Source organism: Hylobates moloch, unplaced genomic scaffold (genome assembly GCF_009828535.3).
Source record: "Hylobates moloch isolate HMO894 unplaced genomic scaffold, HMol_V3 SCAFFOLD_1, whole genome shotgun sequence".
In the NCBI taxonomy this organism is placed as follows: Eukaryota; Metazoa; Chordata; class Mammalia; order Primates; family Hylobatidae; genus Hylobates; species Hylobates moloch.
Genome location: NW_026652276.1, coordinates 75,306,613 through 75,318,666, shown reverse-complemented (window position 1 = coordinate 75,318,666; position 12,054 = coordinate 75,306,613). Strand labels below are relative to the sequence as shown.

The 12,054-nt window shown below is 38.9% G+C and overlaps 1 protein-coding gene across 3 annotated transcripts in view; it reads left to right on the top strand.

Annotated features, from left to right (window-relative positions):
* Positions 1 to 1,800: 1,800 nt before the first annotated feature.
* The window catches only part of B3GALT1 (beta-1,3-galactosyltransferase 1), a 594,483-nt gene continuing 584,229 nt past the window's right edge, over positions 1,801 to 12,054 (top strand). For all 3 annotated transcript variants that reach the window (XR_009214306.1, XM_032755483.2, XM_058441454.1), the window contains exon 1: positions 1,801 to 2,116. The gene's annotated coding sequence lies outside the window, so the exon portion shown is untranslated. The remainder of the gene's footprint in view (positions 2,117 to 12,054) is intronic.

Sequence of the window (12,054 nt, the reverse complement as noted above, 5' to 3'; positions counted from 1 at the left end):
AATTTTCTGATTTTGAGATTTAAGTTTTAAGATTTCTACATTTTGCAAATATCAGCTCCTCCCCGTGAATAAAATATATTTTTGAATAAATATATTTTTCTTTCTCTCCCAGATTTCAACTTCACTCTTTTATTCCTTTATTATTCATTTTTCCCCTTTATTACCTCATATAGTCAATTAGGGTGCTGATTTTATTTCATCGCACAATAATAAAGAACTACATATACAATTTCTAAAAACAAAACAACATCAAAAACCCCTCTCTAGATTAAAAATCATTAAAAAATGAACTTATCTATTAGCACAGCCAGTTCTTTTAAGAAGAGATCATCTGGCTCCCAAACTACATTGGTCAAATTACTGAAGGGGAGGAAGGCATAAGAGAATTGGAAAAAACAGTGATGATATGCACATACTTTCTATAGTACTAAAAGATGGCAATACACATCTATTTTGCAATCAAATTTTCCTCATAATGCTAATAAAATTTAGACAGGGTTTGTTTTGGTGATCACAGGATATATGGAGTTTCTAGAGTAAGGTAAGTGAAGAAAAGAGTGATTATTATTGCAAACAAAAAGGATCACTTAAAATACAGTTAGCAAGAAGAGCTGCAGCATCATAGCTAAGATACATTGAATTCCAGCAATTTGTCAACTATGTAGCTGATATACACACTTGATTTTTGACTCTCACAACAACGTTGTGACGTATGACTATTTATCAGAGAGGGTCACTTTGGGAAGGTCCCATGCTTATTAAAACCTTCATGTACAACTATTTTTTGTTTTACTAGAACATTGTAATATAAACTTATTGGTAGAACTCTGAGCCATTCAGACATATTTGCACTAAGGAAACTGAAAATGTTCCATAAGGAAAGATCATTACAATTTAGGGGAGAGTGGTGCAGAAAAACATTTTGGGGCTTTTGTTTTCTTTTTCTTTTATTGCTAAATAACATTACTTCGCTAGTGTTTGAGTCAAACACACATTAAAAAAAAAACTATTAGAACATTCAGACTTGATTATCCAAAGAAAAAGGAAAAAAGGAAGCAAACCAATTAGGTTGGCTGCTTAAATTATCTTTCCCCATTCTCAAGGTTGTTTGTTTGTTTGTTGCGTTTGGGGTGGGGAGGTGAGGGGCGTTTATTTGGAGGGAAGACAGGGAAGGTCCACTCTGCCTACAACTCCGACATTTCTCCGTGTGCGTCTTTGCTAGCTGGGGACACTTCGGGGCTGATTACTATGAGTGGTTCGGAGCCTAAGAAGTACTACTCTTTTCAGCTGCCAAAGGGAGAAGGACGGGGGCGCTGTCTGGTGACTGTTCGCGTGATTCCTTCAAAGCGGCGACCACCTCCTGGGATTCGCTCTCCAGCCGCGCCGTTCGTACTCGGGTCCCGCGACCCCTCCCCGCTCCCCGCTCACCCCAGCGATGCCAAGACGCTGAACCGCAGGGACGAGGCTCTGGGGACAGAGTCAACCCGCGGCGCCCTTTCCTGCCAAGCCGCGGGCTCCTGGCGGTCAGAAAGCGCCCCAGGCCCACCCCTGCGGGTCCGGCTTTCCCTCCTCACCTAAGGCTCCGGGGCCACGAGTCCCCCATCCTGCGCCCCTCCCGCGCCTCCCCCATCCCAAACCCCAGCAGCGTCGCTGCCTCTCCCGGAAACAAGCCCGCTGAGCAAAGGCGGAGGTAAACCTTGGGCCTTCCGCTCTGATTGGTCTCCCCCCGCCGCGCGGGGCGAGGCAGCGATTGGCTGCCGGGCGTTGTCAGTCGCCGAGGCCAGAGCCATCGCCGGGGAAGCGCAGCCGGGCTCGGGTGCTCCGGCTGCCGCCGCGGCTGCTCGGCTAGTGCAGCTGGGCGAGCTCGCGCGGGCGCCGCCGCCGCCTCCGCTGCTGCCCACCCCGCCGCGCCCCCGGCGCTGCCGGTCTTGCAGGCGGCCGCCGGGAAGGGGCGGCCGAGAGAGCGGAGCACGAGGAGGCGGGGGCGGCAGAGAAGTGATGCTGGCGCCGGGGATCGGGGCAGCGGCAGCGGAGCAGCAGCATCTTCGGGACCCTGGCTGCAGCGTCCCTGTGGCCCGCGCGCCAGCCCAGCGGCCGGAGACCACGCGTCCTGCGGGTAAGGTCCTGTCCGGCAGCGCCCGCGAGGCCCCCAGGACGGCTGGCGTGGTCTTTGGGGGTTACGAGGCGCGTGGTGGCCGGGGCATCCCGACGAAGGTGTTGGGACCCGGACTGCGTGGCCCGACGGTGGGCTGGGCTGCTGCCCGCGCCAGTGCGGCTCCAACTGGTGCGTTCTCCCTTCCGCGCTGACAGACTTTGACAGCGCGGGGATGGCATTGTGTGAGTGTGGATGTGGATGCGTGTGTGCGCGCACGCGGCTTGGGGCACTTTGCAGCGAGAACAGTGGGTCCCCTCTGCGTGGCCCGACGTCCTTCAAGGACCCAAGCTAGGCTGGAGTGAGTAGGATGCTGTTGGCTCGGCGGGAGGGAGAACGCACGGAACCCACGGGAAAGTCCACCGTGGCTCGTAAAGAGCCGAGCAAATTGAACTTTATTGCGGTGATAAAAAGCAGCTGTGGACCTGGCGCGCCAGGCGAGAGGCGCGTTCCCCGAGGCTCCCCAAAGTCCTACTTTGCCCCGGGGACTTCGGAGGGGAAGGGAGGAGAGGGAAAAGTAACTGTTGGGCCACATTGCTGAAGAAAAGGAGGAAAGAGAAGTTGGGGGTGGAGGTGGAGGTTACTCTTGGGGGAGTGGCGACTTTTAGGTGTCTGAAGCCCCGCGTGGGAGGCTTGCTACACTTTTCTGGAGCGCAGACTTGAGGATGGAGAGTCCCACTCTGAGGTACTGGCAGCGGATCCTCCTGCCTGGTGGCGGCGTAGGGCGCAGCGGGACAGCTCTGTGGAGGCGGAGCGGGGCTCGGACGCCCGGCGTCCAGGTGGGGCCACCGCCTCCCCAGGCCGCCTTGGCCCGCGTGACCTCCCAGGTTGAGACCGGGCCTGGTGCGCCCCTGGCAGCTGCCAAATGCCTGGCGGCTCCGCCTTCCGACAAAGTTCAGGCCCGCTGGGGTCTGGGCCATCAGACCTAGGGCACGTTAACCACGCAGAGTAATCAGGTTAGGGTACCCAGCTGCCTCCAGAGCGTTTTTGTTTCATATTAGATTATCTTGTTTGATAAAGCTATCGAGAGTTCCACCCGTGCTGCAAAGCCTTCCGCAGAAGGCGAGTTCTGTGCGCTGCTGAAAATGGATGGTTCCACTGGGCCAAATCCGAATCTCCGTAGTTCAGTGCAGTGGCTTCTCCATCCCTGTTCAGGACGCACAAACTTACTCTTGGCGATCGTTTTCTGTGTGGCTCCTTGTTTCCGTGGGAGTATCTGCTTAGGAAAGTTCTTGAAATACCTCAATACTAAGGAGCACTCCCCACTGTCTCAGATGGGGCGAGGCTCCGGTCCTTGACTGGCGATGGGGTTGCAGCAGGGAATGGAGGTGGAACATCAGCTCCCTGCCTGCCAGCTTCGGTAAAACAAAAATTGGCTCAATACAGAGAGGCGGATCTTGAACTGGGGACAGCATTTTTCTTGTTATGTAGCTCCGTAATCTCTTTCACTAGAGGGATCTTTTGTCCCAAAACAAAACAAATCACAGCACAACAAAAATACTCAAAACCAAACCACAGAAACCACTTTGATTGGGCTCATTTCTGATTTGGTAAAACGGAGAAAATGAAAGTAAGGCACGTAATAGAAATGCTATAGAAAATCAGGAGGGAGCTGTCCAAAAATGTCAGGCATTTTTCGATAGTTATTTTTCATTGTAAATATTCTATTTTCTCCCAATTTAATAACTAAGTTATTTTAAAGCAGATGAATAACTTACGATAAACTAGTAGTGATGTCAGTTTTGGGTCCAAGGATGGTCTCATGGTTTTCATCACTTAATTGTTGTGCTGTAAATGGATTTTTTACTATGATTTTAGTCACATACTGCATTTGGACTAGTAAAAAATTGGTGCTAAGTATTTTCTTCTTAGCATTCATCATGTCTGGCTTAAAAGTGTGGTTTTCTGATATGATTAAAGAAAGTATATAGTTTGTGGTGGTTGTTTCTATACAAAATTTACCTGCTTCCAGGTGATTAATATTGCAATATTGTAGTTATTGAAACCTTCGGGACTTTGTTAAGGTTATTAAAACAGGCTAAGCAGTTTATTTTAGTTTTATGTTTCTTTTATGCAATACTATGGGCTGGTAAAACTTTTTGTTTTCCTCATAGGTTGATATGGGGGAAATAGGATTAAAGTGTTTTATACTTATTAACAATTTTAAAATAAACTTAAAACTAAGCTATCAGTAACAGCCAATACTAAAAATGGAACTTCTAAGGAAAATTTTAACGACTTGGCTAAGAAAGTGCTTTTTCACCTTGACATCAAGTAACATTTTATATATCCACTGCATTATGTATTGGAGTAAGCCACAAGTCTTAAAATGGAATTAAGAGCCTTTGTACTCATTTTAAGGTTGTGTGTGTAAGTGTGTGTGTGTGTGTCTATGGAACTTTTACTTGGAGAAAATCTTTTTTTAGATAATTAATTTTAAAACGAGTAGGACAAATATAATCAAGTACAGAGAATTGTGTCAATGGTCATAAATATTGGGATAAAGCCACAGGAAATATGTTTAAGCGTAAACATAAATGATCCAGAGTTGGGGTTGGGGGTGGGCACAGGCTTTTGGGAGCTAATGGGTAGTGCCAGCCACTTAGTTTATACAAGCAATTCAAATTGTACCATTTCTGCGAATGTACTTAAGCTTTAATTTGTTTTGCTTCAGGGCAGCCCATGAGCTTAGACTGCAATATATTCTAGATGAATTTTAGTAATACAAGTAATGTCAACTTGTCAAGACCCTAGGCCACTAAATTCACTTTTTGACTTGTACAAGGTTTTAATTTTAATACTCATCGGATAACTTTTCTAAGAAGATCACATCAATATGAATAGCAATGCTAATAGATACAATTATTTTATGAAATACAACTTATTTAATTTGTCAGATAGTCACGATTAGTGTTTGTACGTGAATGGGTAAGAAAGTGAAGTTTATAGCGATTTGTTTTAATTAATAGTGAAATCATTCTTTTTCTAAAACTAACAATGTTAGGGGAATTAAAAACTTCAACTGGTTAGTAAATCAGAAGTTCATTCTCATTTTTTCTTTGTCTCTTTCTGTCTCTTTCTTTCTCTTTCTCTCTCTCACCACACAAAAACACATGCATAATAGAAAGGTTCTCAGAAGGAATTTCGCCATGCTGCATTTGAAACAAATTGACTAATCTATTCTGAATGATGAATGTGTGTCATAAAGGAATATTCTCGTTCTCTTTAGTAATCTATTATTATGATACTGGTTTATTCAAATAACATTTAACAAATTGTACTGTGTTCCTACTGTGTGCAAAATACTGTTCTGTTTGCTTTGACTGTGTGAATGAATACATACACTATTGTATGAATTCAATGAATACTCGTATGAGTAAATCACACAAAGATCCCCACCCTTTTGCAGTTTGTATTCTATTGGGGTGCAATAGCTCATAAAAATATAGTGATAACTTACATAGAATATTTATCTCCTACCAACCTATTTATTCTAAGTTCTACATCTCATGGACCAATCTCTTTCCATCTCATTTTCTCTTGAACTTATCCATCCCCACTCATATATACCTACACAAATTAATGTAAGAACGGAAAAATAATACACATTGATCCTGAAGCTATGTATGAGAACAGTAACACTGCGTAATATGTGAGGGTTAAAGGCAAAAAAAGAGAGATCTAAAGATGATTATTCAGCAATAACATGATAAGGTAGCTGTCCTTTAAAATATCTTTAAAATCAAATTATAATATTTTTCAGAGGAACTAGAGGACAACATTATCTTTTAACGTAATGGTTCCAAATTAACAACATTTAAACAAAATAACAGTATTTATGACTGTGCAAAGTCAAATCTACAGAACTTCATTCAAAAGGGATGAGTGAATTTTAGTAGTTAGGAAAGATTCAAAAGCATATTTGTAATGAGAATTCTTCTTTCTCTTCTACATTGAAAGTATCACATTTATGTACCTCTGTAAAAACTGATAAAAAAAAAAACAGTAGGTTTTGAGGTCAAAGTTTCCTTAAAGTTTATGCATCAAAAAAATAAAGACTCATGATCTGATTATCTAGTAAGAAATGCTGAAACAGCAATTTTCAAGTAAGCTTGTTCTTAATTAAAAATAGATTTGTGTATGCAATCAGTCCAATAACAGATCAAACTTTGCTAAATTTTACCTAGATCCCAGGTTCTATTCTTTTTTGCCAAAAAAACCGTACAATTATGATTCCAGTGTCGCTTTCTGTACTTCTATTTCATTACTTTCTTTGGGGTCTTTAGCTTACATCTCAGAATTATTACTTATCCTCATATGGAGAATGGAACCTAGCTTGACTTTCAAAAACTGGTTTGCGAACAATATTTTCGTATTAGACCAAAGCTGAAACTATACTCTGAAGAAGCTATAGTACATGATGAATTAGTGCCAACTTATTCACAGGTTGTATGATTACAGGACAATAGAGCAGGGTACATCATTCAAGAAAAGCCTTCAAGATTGCTGCCACCCACCCCGGTTTTAGGAGATGGAGAAAGACTTTCTGATATTGTCAACTCAATATTTTATTTCTCCAGATTCAGGAATGCATTCACCACTCATTTAAGCCTTTATCTGTTTTGCCCTAGTTCTTCTTCTTTCTGCCTAAATGCAAAACTTTAGGAAAACAATGTTTTTAAACCACAAGTAAACCAGCAAATGGTTACCATATCTAGCACACTCCAGCTGATTATGAGACTGTTAATGAGAACTAAGCAAACATCAGGTATTTAGAGCTGGGAAGAACCCAGGTGATTCGTGCAACTTCCTCTATGTATAAGGAAGAACTTTACTCCAGGAAGTTGATATTTATGGCCAGTTCAGTTGAAGTAGAAGATCTAGAAACACTATTTGTTAACAATGAAGTATATAAGTTAACTCTTTGCCAGTTGCTCATTGAACAGTTGTACATTTTGTAAAATAAACAATATGAGGAGAAATGACTGCATCTACTAGTTTGTGCATGTTATTATTTTAATATCTGGCATACTATTACATTGTATTAATATTGTGTTAGGACCAAGAAAATGAGAAATTGGGATACATTTAGAGACGTTATCTAAGATTTAAAAGGCTGGAGGTAACTTTGCAAGTAAAATATTTATATTTAATTCATTCTTTATGTCTATAGCATACAGATGTATATACTCTATATACATATATTTATAGACTCTATAGAATTTAGTTTATAGAATATAACAGGTAGAATAGAATTGCTAAAATAGGGTTTCTTATTTTTCCTCTTCTTACAGGACCTTTTATTTCCCAAGGTCAATCACTTTGGACTTCAATGTGATTGACAGGTAAACTTCAGGGACTCCAGAAAATACCAAAACTGTGTGCAGTTTTTTGTTACTATTTTTCTTGAATGTTCTAGAATAAGAAAAAAATGCTTAAGAAAATTTAAAAGCTACTGCTGTAAATTTTTTTTTTTTTAAAAGAACAACAACACAAAAACAAAAAAAAACTAGGTAGAGAGGGGTAAATTACATGGATAATGAGAGGATTTTAAACAATTAAAAACCTCTTTCTTGGTTCTAAAAGAAAAAAAAAAACCTATTGCTAGATTCTGTCAGAAAACACCTCCCACAGGGGTTTGAAGAGACATATCATTCTCCTAAAATACTAATTTGAAACAGAAGAGATGGTTTATAACTGATATAATGCACTTAGTTATGAGTAATTGTACTTAGCACTTTGTTTGGTCTTTGGCTGTGAGATGTTTCCTTGACACATATAGGTGACGTCAGGGCTGAATCAATTCCTCACTGAACAGTAAGACATGTGGGTAACTTTTCTAGGACCCTAGCACTCAGGCAAAAACAACTGCCAGAGGTAGAGGTTGTTTGCAAACAATTAGTTGGAAATTTAGATACTACTAGACAAGAAGAATTGTACTAAATGTTCACAAATGCACCATGGCTTTGTGAATAGGGCATATGAACTAATAGTTAGGCCTCCTCAATTCTGTATCTGTCTATGCCAGTCATAGGGCTGGTGAGTATGTATCATAGTTTATCACTACTTTAGTTTTTATTTTTATAAAATAGTGATAGCATCACTGATTGCTTGAATTCCAATTTTTGAGGAGTTAGATGAAAAATATGAGTAATGCATGTTGGTTTCTCTTGAGTGAACCCAGCTAATTATAAACAGGAGAGGTGCTGTATTTTAAAATAAGCAACAACTAACAAATAATAGATTGCATTGATAAAATTATTTTAGTCATTATTTTGGCCTGATTTCCTTTATGCAAAGAAATAAAAGATAATCTTTAGTTTCTAGCTTTGCTGACTGAAATACAAAATAGGCCGATCCCGAAATTACTGAAGGCAGCTAAAAATAGTCATTTTTTTTCCCTCTGTTGGTTCCTTCTTTCTCTCTTGGTCTCTCTCTCCATATATATGTATTATTTATAAACATATATATGTATTATTTATAAACATATATGTGTGTTATTTATAAACATATATGTGTGTTATTTATAAACATATATATGTATTATTTATAAACATATAGATGTAGAATTTATATAACATATATACATTTTTAAACTTTATTTATTTATTTATTTATTTTGAGATGGAGTTTCACTCTTATTGCCCAGGCTGGAGTGTAGTGGCATGATCTTGGCTCATTGCAACCTCTTCCTCCTGGGTTCAAGCAATTCTCCTGCCTCAGTCTCCCGAGTAGCTGGGATAACAGACGCCTGCCACCATGCCTGGCTATTTTTTTTTTGTATTTTTAGTAGAGACAGGGTTTCACCCTGTTGGCCAGGCTCGTCTTGAATTCCTGACCTCAGGTGATCTGCCTGCCTTGGCCTTCCAAAGTGCTGGGATTACAGGCATGAGCCACCACACCCGGCTGAACTTTATATTTTAAATGTTATAAAGAGTTATTTCAATGCCGCCTGAAAATTTCTCCGGATTTTATGTCATTATAAGCCAAGAATCAGAAGCTATTAAAATTCAAAAACTTCCTAAGGGACATTTTTAATAAATGTAAATAAGTAGAGAAAAAGAGTAATACTGAATGTATATGTATATTCACATATATACATACAGATGATTGCAGTTAAATTCCAAAGAGATTGTTGTAAAATTTACAGCGATTCTAAAGTTCATCTAGAATAACAAATAGGTTATAACAGCAAAGGATTTTAACATAAAGAATGCATTAAGGGAAGCTGCACTTTCAAGTATTTAAAGGTATTACAAGTGCTGATTAACATGCAGACAAACATGCAGAAGAGAATAAATGACCTCAGATGCAAACTCTAAAATATGTGAAAATAAAGCACAATATGAAATAATCACAGATATGTAGGGAGGTACAAAATGATTAATATATGGTTCTGGGAAAATTGAATAATTATTTGTGAAAAATGTAAACTCCCTACCTCACACTGCATTCTAAAATAAATATCAGATGAAGGGAGAGTAAACATAAAGAAACTCTAAAACAAGCTAAGAGCAAATAAAGACTCCATAAACAGAAACATAGTGGGGAAAAGATTTTACCTTATAAAAGTTAACAACTTTAAGTTAAAAATACCATAATTACAAGTAAGTGGAAAATAGAGGAAGTACATTCAACATCCGTGTCTTCTCCTATTAGAAGATTTCTCTCAATGTAGAAATTCCTAGTTTATGTTCATCTCCTTTAGTGGACTGAAAGCTTCTTGAAGAAAGAGGCTCATATTCATCATTTTATTCTGAGTGCATTGAATATAATTTGGGCACAGTAACTACAGATACTCCTAAACTTCTGGTAAGATTCTTCATTGGTGTTTACAGAATTCTTCAGTTGCATGCTATAGAAATGAATCATGACTAATTTAAGGAATAAGATCCACAACAAAGGAAGGTATTTTGAAGCTTGTAGAATCAAAAGAAAATGAGAGAAAACAGAATGGCTGCAGAGAACATAAGAGGAAATGATGAAGTCCTTTCTGGGTACCATCACTGATGGGCTAAATCAGCATCAGTACTTTTCTGTTCATGTGTCTGTGTGCTTCAGGCTCAAATTCCTAGAATGGAAAGTATGACTTTACTAGCTTTGGTTTCATGATGATGCCTTAGTCAGTGGATCATTGGGCACTTTGATTACCAGTCCTACCAAGACTGTATTCTTATTTATTTATTTATTTATTTTTATTTTTTGAGATGGAGTCTCGTTCTGTCACCGAGGCTGGAGTGCATTGGTGCCATCTCAGCTCACTGCAACCTCCGCCTCCCAGAGCAATTCTCCTGCCTCAGCCTCCCTAGTAGCTGGGATTATAGGCACCTGCCACCACACCTGGCTAATTTTTTATTTTTTGGTAGAGATGGGTTTCACCATGTTGGCCAGGCCAGTGATGAACTCCTGACCTCAAGGGATCTACCCACCTGGGCCTCCCAAAGTGCTGGGATTACAGGTGTGAGCCACTGTGCCCAGCCGAGACCATATTGAAAGGAAGATGAAGGGACTGTTACTAGCAGAAGGGAAAAATGTCTCCTCGATAGGTAAAAACAACAGACATCCACTGGGTATATCAAGAAACCTAAAAATAGTTTGTTTCAGTAATATCTCTTGTAGGAGTTAATTCCATGGAATTCATTAGAGACATTTGTAGTAGTGTGATGGTAGAAATAAACTATTTGGTCAACAAAAGGGGAATAATTAAATTGTGGCATACACTATTAAATCATTGATTTTCAATTGTTGATAATAACATTGGAAAATGGTGATGAGATAATAGTGAAAAAAGCAGAATACAAAATTTAGTATGAAGAAGGACTCTTGATTTACATATATAAAAAGGGTTAAATAAAATATTAACATTTTTGATTTTTGCCTAGTAGGATGATAGGGATTTCATTTCTAAATATGTAAAAATGTTTTTGCCAGGAACAGGCACTACTTTAATAATCATTAAAAAAAAAAACTATACTAAAACAAACTAAAAATGGGTGAAACGATAATGGCTTTGGGTTCCAGACAGCTGTATTGGAAACAAAACATTGGCGTGATATGCTTAATTTTGGAAAGAAAGGACTAACTTGTACAAATTTTTATTTTCTATATCGTTACTATATATTCAGTGATATCTGGCTAATTTCATAGTTGGTAACTTTTCAGGGGTAATTTTAGACTTTGCTTTTCACATCTTTATCTTAATGTAATTGAACTTAAGATGTATTTGCATTTTGTAATTAAAATAAAATTTTTTTATTGTCATATCAGGTTAAAAAAAGATAAAATAATTGCATATATATGTATATACGTGTATCTTATCAGTTGTCCTGCTAATTTGTATTAACTCAAGCTTAAATTGAGACAATATGAGCTATTCTAGTCTAGCCCAGTTATTTATTAAATACAATTAAAGATTCTATTAAATATGATTATAATAAAGCTAAAACTCATGCTTCCTTACATAAATCTGAAAACAAATATCATGGAAAGTTTTGAGGTTTTTTCTCTTGGCTCATATCTGTAGCTCATAAATTATAACTTTGAAAGAAGAACAAAGGGTCTGGGCAGAGAAATGGAATTTTTCTAAAAGCATAAATATGTTATCTTGTAATATATTTTTGAGCAGCACTTTGGTATATTGACTGAGCTCTGCACAGAATGATTTTGATGATCTCATGAACTATATTTGAGCAAATAATAAAAATATTGGAAAAGAATAAGAGAGGAAAAATAAAATTGGTTGATCATTGGTTGCCTTGTAGCCATTGCCCTCTTCTGGTTCATGAGAATGTACAATCTGACAGCTGATTTCTTTTCAGAATATAAGGTAGGGCCAGCTTTGTGGTTATTTTTTCCTTTTGTGAAATTAATGTGTTTAATTTTATAATAGATAATATATTATA